This window comes from Lonchura striata, chromosome 1, assembly GCF_050655825.1.
Source record: "Lonchura striata isolate lonStrDom1 chromosome 1, ASM5065582v1, whole genome shotgun sequence".
NCBI classification, from domain to species: Eukaryota; Metazoa; Chordata; class Aves; order Passeriformes; family Estrildidae; genus Lonchura; species Lonchura striata.
The window spans coordinates 32,371,174-32,380,877 of NC_140703.1; the positions used below are offsets into that span (position 1 = coordinate 32,371,174).

General features: G+C 42.7%; 1 protein-coding gene across 6 annotated transcripts in view; it reads right to left on the reverse strand.

Annotated features, from left to right (window-relative positions):
• CRACR2A (calcium release activated channel regulator 2A) overlaps positions 1–9,479 on the reverse strand; it is a 54,320-nt gene extending 44,841 nt beyond the window's left edge. For 3 of the 6 annotated variants that reach the window (XM_031505338.3, XM_085592219.1, XM_085592211.1), the window contains exon 1: positions 9,328–9,479. The gene's annotated coding sequence lies outside the window, so the exon portion shown is untranslated. Of the gene's footprint in view, positions 1–3,228; positions 8,648–9,327 lie in introns of those variants that run through there. The other 3 variants (XM_085592209.1, XM_085592227.1, XM_085592205.1) reach the window with 3 other exon arrangements.
• Positions 9,480–9,704: the final 225 nt, after the last annotated feature.

Consider the following 9,704-nt stretch of genomic DNA (forward strand, 5'->3'; position numbering starts at 1 on the left):
AAGCAGGTCCACCTAAAGTAGACAAAAATTGTCTGAAGATGCTTAACCAAATAATTTTTCAAGATGTTTGACTAATATAATATTCTGATTTTGATCCAGTATGACTGGCACAATCTGGAACAGCTCCACAAAGGCCAATGAAATTTGTTTAAATACAAAACTTATGTTGTCTTCAGAGCAAATACTTCAGCACTGCATGGATGTGAAGGTAGAATATGAGGAAACAAGACCTTAGGCTTGTCTATGCAGCTTCTTAAGGTGAAAAGGCTCTGACCACATAGAGCAACTCAGCCTTTTTTACTCTATGCTTAATTTCAAACCTGGCACTCTTGGAACACAGCATCTTCTAAGATGTGTTCATCTTCACAGAACTCACACAGCTTCCCATGACAAAGTGATTTCTTTGATAGCCATGGGCCAGGCATCTGGACTTCCCACATTGCACATAAGTGTAAATTTACTGCAAGTAGGCCAATGACCTGAAACCAAACTAAGGTTTTGGTGAGCAAATCATTCAGCCCCTCTGAAACCATGTGAAAAAATCTGCAAACATAGGTAATTTTCCTCTCCCTCCCTCCCCCACTCCTCTCTTTTATCACACAAATCACCCCAGGACTCTTGTTCAAATACTTTCCAGAACTGAAATAACTTTGGCTACATGGCCAAAAATGTCAGAATCTTCCTAAACAGTGTTATAAGCAGGAGAATAAAAAACACTCTCAGAGAGGCCAAGAGACGTCTAAACCACTCAGTACCATGCCACCTTAGGAAAGTCCTCATAATGAGTCTTGCTTGAAATTTAATGTACAGGTGTCAGGGGTGCCTTATAAACTCCAAGACCTCCGCTGGGGTAAGCCACACTCTATACCACAAGAGGCACCAAAGCCTGCCAGAGCAACCATGCCAGCAGCCCTGGATAATTAAGAAGGCTAGAAAATGCTGTCACAGGGAATTCTGGTCACGCATGACAAGGGGGGTTTGCCTATTACAGCTGCCTGAACAGCTGTAATCTCTTATGAGGAAAATTTCTAGCTCAGAAAATCTGACCAACATTCAGTAGCTGGGAAGATACACAAAAAGACTGCTCCGTAACTGCCCTGTTTCTTAAATCCTTCCATGATGTTTCCAACAACAGTCTTAAAAACAGTATATGAGCCAGATGAATCTTTGCTCTCACTGTATATAGGCACCCAAAAGTGGGTGAGATGGAAAGCCACAGTCAAACTACACAGGTGTAATAATCTGGATAAAATTCTCCCTTAATACTGCTTTTACACACCTGAACCTTCATTACATCAATACAGCTCACTCCTGGCTGACACCAGTGTATGAGGTAACAAACCAGACCATCAGTTCCCACTTATCAATGATGCTAACTTAAAAATACCAAAAATCAATGAGTCAAGCACAGCTTAACTCATTAACTTTTGGCAAGATCTGACCCAGAATCAAAATGGTTTTCAGTATTTTTTTAAATTTTTTATTTCAATCATTTCACAGAAGGCCACAACTTCAGGAGCAGGCCAAGCTAACCAAGATAATAAGTGCTGTTAGTGCCTGCCTCTGCACATTCCATTAGACTTCCTTAGGATAAAAGAAAAACTATGCAAGGAATAAGTAACACATTGCTAGTGAAAGAACAGAAATACAAAAACAGATTAAAAATGGTGGAACAAAAGGTACAAAAAAACACTTTGATAAAGTTGTTTGCAGTTAGCAAACAGTACAATTCAGCAAACATCACCATGCTTTCTAAATATTTCCTTACCACAAAATGAAAATACATGCATCATGAGAGCCTCACCTTCTTATAAGTTGCCCCACCTTTTATAAACATCATAAAAACTTGCTACACAGTGAGTGTCTTCAATACAGCAGAAAATTAAATTAGAGCATCTGCAAAAATTCTTAATCCTTATGGCAGCTTATAAAGCTGATAGAATTCATTATAATTCCTACAGTGCCCTGATATGTTGCAAATGCTGGTAATAACATGAAAGATTAAAACTGCAATTTGTCCCACATTACTGAATCAGCATTCAGTAATTACCTCAAAGCCAGTTTCAAATAACATAGGTAGTTCAATTCACTTATCCATCTCCCTTAGAAAATGAACAGCTTACAAAATCAATTCTATTAAGACCTTTGATTTCCATTCTTTTAGCTACAAACACATTTCACTATGCAAAATAGGTCATATAATGATCTGATGCAAACAAGCATAGCTCCAAATACTAAACAAGGATGTGCGATTCATGAGGTTTCTGTCCATTAATCAAGAGGTAAATTTTGGACAGGTCTGCAAAAGGCAGGTCACTGTTAATATTCCAAAAGGCATTTTCATCATTTCCAACCAGGTCAACTGCAAATCACCAAACTCTAGAAGTACAGAGCAGTGTTCAGCCATAGATTTCACAAGTCATGATGTGTGACAGCCCCATTCTCCCTAACTGTGATAGTTAAAAACCTAGACAGCTGTTTTGCCTGCCTTCATATCTCTTCTGGCTTTAGGTTTCAGTTAAATATTTTTCTTAGTATGTGTCTACAGGTACAAATTTTCTGCAGCACACTTCAAAACACATCATCAGCTGAAAAATATCATAAGCTTATTTAATACCAAGGTCACTTTGGATTTATCCAAAACACTGTTATTAGAGAGAACACATCTTACAAATACTACAAAATAAGAAATAGACTGCATACTTTTTCTACAAGGAATATTTATTTTCTACAACCAAATGATCTTTGTTAAAATAACCCACAGCTGCAGTGTAGCATGCCTGACACATGAACGGGGACCTCTTCAGAAATAACTTCATGTCAGAGTTAGTTATCAGAGTTAGTTATTCAGCATTGTGCTGAAAAGCTCCTAAAGCTAAAATGCATCAACACAAGGAAGTTATTCTGTTCCCAACTGCTCTGCCCTGCTTTTGAACAAGTATTCATCCAGTTAGACACTGAATATTGTTGTAGAATCCCTTCCATTTCAACTGGGAAGTTATAGGTCATTTAATTTAATTAAGCCCAAGTAGTCCATCAAGGAAGAATCAAAAAAATGCAGGACCTACAGACAGAGGAATGGGATTGCTAAGACCAAAGAGAACACAATAACCAAGCTCAAGTACATAGAAGTTTTCTAGTACAGGATTGAAGAAAAATGCTCCCTTATGCATATAACACAATCCACAAGAAGCAAACATGTCAGACAAGCTAGACATGAAAACCCACCCAATGACAAAGAAGGTGGAGCACTGAACCGGTGGCTGCAAAGGCAGTGTGGTTCTGTCATCATGGAAGAACAGAGCAAACAGATCTGCAAATAATGGCAGAGGAGATTACTCCTGAGAACTACTACTAGATCAGTGAACTTGAGTGTTACTTCTAGCCATTTAAAAAAGATTTTATGACCATCCAACTAAAAATTCAGGTCCCACACTTAAAACAACTAGCAGAGATACAAAGTTGCGTGCTCAAGAAAATATCTAGTTTTTCTCAATTATAACTAAGACAATTAACCTTTAAGCTCTCATGGAAGCATTATAAAACTTGGCCTAACCATATGGACACCTAGACACAAGTGGATGAAAAAAAGGAAGGGGACATTGATTCCTCCAGCTTTGGCTTTTCAAGTAAAAATGTGCAAGTTAGAAAATCTTATGACGAAATGTATCATCATCAAAGCCTCTTCCACACAGCCTGAATTCACTTCTCTCATGATATACACAATCTCTCATGACTCTTCATCTTAGGAGATTGTACACCATGAGTGGGTGTGAGGAGTTTAACTCTGGAGGGAGAGATCTGAGGCAGGCTGGAGTTCCTGTGAAGGACCACAAGAACATAGTCTGAAAGGAATGTGTCATGAAAATAATTTCAGGGGAGTAGCAAAGGCAGAGACAAGAATCCTACATCCACTGGCCTGTAAAAGGAAAAACTAAGTTACGTAGAAATTCCTTTTGTGTAAGTAGATTTGTGTGGGAGAACTAAACTCTGTTTAGAATCAGTCTTGGCAGACTGTTTAGATTCAGTCTCAACAGAAACTCTCCAGCCAGACCTGATTAGCTTTTAAAGATTAAGGGAACCATTAGGATCACCTACTTTGTTATCTGCAAGCTTAAAGTTTCATTTATATCACAAGGCATTAAAAATTACTTACAATTTATTTCAAGGTAAGGGAGCTCAGCAGAAGTCAAGAAGGAAACGACTTGGGAGAAGATACTGTGTGTTAAACCAGAGTCATATAAATGAAATTTCTCCTTTTCAGAAGATTACTTGTTAAGGAAGAAAAAAACCAAAACAAACAAACCTTAAATCTAAACAAGAAGGATAAAAATGCAGATTATATATCTGAAGCAGTGTATCAACAATATAAACTGTGAAACAAAAGGAAACCAGAAAATATGCTTGAAGTGATTACAGACTCCAAACCAGACAGCCAAAAACTTTGGACAGAGACCACTCACTCCCCACTGGGCATTTGTCCCTAGATTAATCCACTAATACACACATTGGGGAAATAAACAAACCACATCAATTCTGTGCACTATGATGCAGAATTCCAACTCTGACTGGTTAACATATCTTCATTAAACTTTTATTTTTAACATTTGCATTCAAGTAACTAGTTTTCACTGGGCTTGTAAGAAATTTTCTCCTCCCAAAGGCCAGCTTCCCCAGAGGGAAAGGAATACAAAAGATCTCCTGGCTGGCTTCTTGCTGGCTTCTGTACAAGTAGTAAATAAAACTATCAGTGTATTAAAATTCAGATGCCAAGGGTAAGCAGGCATATTCATTTATTTACCATCCTGCTCTTCCAAATGAAACACTAATGAAAAACAACTAACAGGATGTTCATTGCCTAAATCTAAGCAGTTCTTAGGGGTCCATACTGAAAAGGCAGGATTAAATTAAAATCGACCTGCTAAGTGCTGCTAGGATCCTTGAGAAGTAAAGCTACTCTAGATAATGATTTTAACAGAAATACATCTTTTCATCTTGCTTCATTGCTTTGGATGCTTCCTTTTTAATGTATTTAAGAAGTCAAAAGCTAAGAGCTGCCTGGAAATGCAAACTTCTTATGGAAGGACACTGAATTTAGGGGTAGCCATCACCATGGAAATCACTGTTGCAGAATAATCACAAGATCATCAGAACTGAGAGCACCCTGCCTGTAGTCTCTGCAGGCAGAGTCTCCTCTCCCTCCTTCTGCTCTTTCCACCATATTTCAAGAAAACTGGTTCCAAGAAGAACTCTTCTCCTCACCTGGCTGCTGGCTGCAAAACTTTGTGTCTTCAGAAATTGCTGACCTATGCAATACCTGAGCAGCATGGTGGTACATGTGTGCATGAGTATCTGAGTGGGTGTTTTCCTCACCTCACTGTCTTTATCTCTCTAAATTACCAATAAATTGTTACTGCATACAAATACAGCTCGGCCAGTTACCTATTTTGGGCTAAAACTCTGGCTAACATTTATGGCTGCAGCATGAGGTTTTATAAATGTCTGCATGTAAACTGTACAGACACTAGCACTCACAGAACTTGCATTAAAACCGATTCCAGAACTATGTAGAACTATCCTACCATTGTTTTAACTTATTTCTAAAACATCATTTGTTAATTCAGGGATGTAAAAACTATTGTTAAGGAGCATCTTACAACATATGCAACACTTTCTAAACATAGTAAAGTCAAAACTGGGCTGAGTCCATCTGACTGCAAAGAATCACAGAATCATTTATGCTGGAAAAAGCCTCTAAGAACAATTTATTGTGCTGCATTGTTCCAAGTACTGAAATTAAATGCAATTAACTATATTGATAACAGCATTATATTAGTAAGTGGTGTAACATGACGTTCTGGCAGGAGATATTGCCAATTCACATGAGCTGTTCTATTTGTAGACAAATTATTTGCACTGATAACCCCTTCCCCTGAAGTGCAAAGATCTGGAAAAAGTTTAAGTTAAATAGTATAACCCCTTTTAATTGTCTTATCTTTCAGGTTTTCCTAATGACTCACTGCTAAATGGAGCTACATTCAGCTGGTGAAATCAGGTTGACAAGAACATCTTTAAAGTACACCATTTTCACAAAAAAAGCCTTGAAATATTCTTCCTCCTCTAAAAGCCCTTGCTAAAATTTAACTTCTGAAAAAAATCAAAACCTTTTATCTGCCTGAAAACCAACAACAATTTGGCTTGAAGTCTAAAATACACTCTCCATTTCTAGTTTTGCAAGGAATGTTATATCTTTAACCTAAGCCAAAGAATTTTGAGATGCAAGTTAAATATGCTCTTCAAATAAGAATCATTTTTCATGGAAAAAAAAGTTAGTATAAAATTTCAATCTACACTGCCATGGACCTTAGAGGACCCAAGTCAATGCAGATTCCACTAGAAGGCAGAGAGACATATCTCAAGTGTTTCCTTAGTTATTTGGCACTCGGTTTGCAGCCGGGTTGGCATGAATTATTGTCTTCAAAACTTACAGAATTTCTAAAACCAAAAACTTGCCCTTGGAAAATACCTTCTCTTGAGTCAGTGGACAGGTTTTATGGGGCAAAAGCATGTCAGTGAGGCACAAGAATATTTAGTTTTCTCGTCCACTGGTTTTCCACTGTAAAACAGTAATGGTAAAATGTGATACTAAAAGAGTCATATTTACCTACATGCAGAACAAAATAACCTTCATGCTATCTGCTCTGCTCAGCTCCCTTCCAAGGCCTTGGAAACACATATAAACAAATCCACTTATCTATGTTTGATTAGGAGGCTTGGTGTACTTCATCCTGTTCAGTTCTACAGAAAAAGTCTCAGTACGCAAACAATTAAAAATGCATCATTACAGATGCTAAATTGGATTTTAATTCACTACTGCTTTTGAACAGACATACAACTTCCCCTTCCTCTGTGATCCAATTACTCAGAAAGTTATCTTCACAATTGTGCAGGATCCCTGACTTCGGTTGTGCTGCTCTTCAGTTAATGCAAGTTCCCCAGAAAGATCCTTCACTTTCCTTGACACCCCCTCTGTGAAGAATAAGATAAGTCCAAAATCTTTAAACTCAGTTTCAGACGCAGACACCCTGTTGTTTCTGCATTAATTAGGTCATGAACAGTGGAATCAGTTATGTTTTTACATCAGGTTTAACTTGAACTGACTACATCTGCATTTTTCAACATGAGAAATTAAATCCTATATGCTATTTCTCAACATGATAAATATTTCTCAGCATATTTCTCAACATGAGAATTAAAATTTAAAAAATAAAATAGATGTGTTACTCCAAACTCAGATGTTGGGACTATATATATGTTCCCATATATATTTAGACTCCAAATTAGCAAATGGTAGAGATTGAATTGGGGAAGACCACTATTCTTTACTCCTCCATTTAACCACCTAAAAATCATTATGGCATATCATTTGTCAATGAACAGAAATGGGAGAAAAGAGAGACCTGTTAGAAGCAGCACACTCATCCTGTGGTTTGAAGAAACCACAAGCAAAGCTTGTAGAGTGGTGCTCTTTAGTGCGTTTATTTCTGGTACTTGTTTTACTGTTATCTTCTAGTCCGCCACAAGATAAGAGGAAAGAGTGGTGGTGAGGGCAGAGACAGTTCACAAGAACCCAAACACACCTCATTCTTTTCAGCAGCAGTGAGCTTAAGTCTCTGAGAGCTGGCAGACCATGAAACTGTAAAGTATTACTGCCCTAAATCTCGTTTGCTACTTAATCCATTCACAGAAATGTATCTTCCTTTTTGTAGTTCACACTCTGACTTTTGATTTCTTTTCTCAATTTCATGAAAAATGAGAATCCAGTTTAGAGAAGACCAACATTTAATTTTTACTCTTGTACTTTTGGGTGTAATGGTTCCCTTTTGATCTGTGCAATTACTGAAGCTCACACACAGGGACCAGAGTTCTTAGAACAACCCAGAGAAAATCAATAAATTTTTACCCATGCATCGGAATAATTCACTTATTCTAAAAAGAAAAGTGAAACTAAGCTGAAAACTACTGTTGAAAACCACAAAGTTGCAACTAAGGAAACAGAACAGTGCATTAAATTAGCCAACGTGTTCCAGAGGGATTTTACCATTCTCCCGATTGTGACACTACCCACGTTTCACTACATGCAGTAATAATCTGTTCTCCTGGTGTATATTAAGAAATCAATCTATTATCCTGGTAGCAGCACGTTTCTTTCATAACTGTCATTTACAGTCATCATAAGCCTTCAGTATCAAGACAGAAAATGAAATCAGAGACCATATAAGTGCTACAGCAGAGTAAGAGTGACACCAAACTATTGCAGGGGGACACAGGAATCATTTCTACAACCACCAGGAACAGCACTGCCTTCTTCAACAAGCATTCGGTGAGCATGAAGGCAGCCACCAGCCAGAAACTCAATCATCTGTATCTGCAGGGAAGCGAAAACCAGCGGGGCAGCTCCTGAGGCGGCCAGGCCATCCAGGGATTCTCTCTGACAGCATCGGCACGAAGCTACACGAGGCACGGCGGGAGCGCCGCACAACCACCGCCCGCCGCCGGCACCGCTGGGCACCCCTTCGGAAACATTCCGCGCGTGGGAGGAGTCCGGAGCCGCAGCCCCGGCTCCGAGTGTCGCTCCCCACGGCGGGGCTGGCTGCCCACGCCAGCCCCGGCTCCGAGTGTCGCTCCCCACGGCGGGGCTGGCTGCCCACGCCAGCCCCGGCTCCGAGTGTCGCTCCCCACGGCGGGGCTGGCCAGCCCCGGCTCCGAGTGTCGCTCCCCACGGCGGGGCGGGCTGCCCACGCCAGCCCCGGCTCCGAGTGTCGCTCCCCACGGCGGGGCGGGCTGCCCACGCCAGCCCCGGCTCCGAGTGTCGCTCCCCACGGCGGGGCTGGCTGCCCACGCCAGCCCCGGCTCCGAGTGTCGCTCCCCACGGAGCCCCGGCCCGCGGCGGAGCGCGCTCCATCGCCGTGAGGGCGTTCGCGCCGCAGCCGCGCTGCGGGGGCTGCACCGGCCGGCTGGGGCCGCTTCCAGCCACCTTCCCGCCGCCTTCCAGCCTGGCAACGAGTGCAGGGAGAGCCAAGGGCAGCCCCCCGCCCCTGCCGCTCCCCTCGGGGACCGAGCGCGCTCCGTGCCGGCTGCCGGAGCCCGCCGGGCCCCGCGCAGGAAGCGCGGCTTGCGACAGAGCGGGGCTGGCTGGGGACACCGGGGCTCTCCGCAGGGCACGGCAAAGGACACCGGGGCTCTCCGCAGGGACGGCCGCCGGTGCCTCCCCGCCGGGAGAGCGCTCCGGCCGGGCACGGAGCTCGCCGTCCCTGCCCGACTCACCTGCCGCAGGCGCCGGCCCCTCGGGCTGGCCCGGCCGGCGCAGCCCGGGCTGGAAGCGAGACCGCGGAAAGGCTGAAACCACTTTCCTCACTTTGTTTTGAGCACGGGTGACACAATCGGGCGAGGCGGGCTGTGCCCCAGGGGCGGGACGGCCGGCCCGGCCTGGCCTCTCTCCACCTGCAGCCGGAGCCCGGTTGCCCCGCCCGGTCTCACCTCGCCGTGAGCGGGAGCGACTCGCCCTCGGCGAGATCAGAGCCCGGGGAAGGCGAGGAGGGTGAGGGTGAGCCTTCCCTGGGCTCCCTTGCAGCCAGGACTGCGTGCGTGATAGTTTTCCGGGGTGAGGGTACGGGAAACCTGAGCAGGTTTGGGAAGACAAC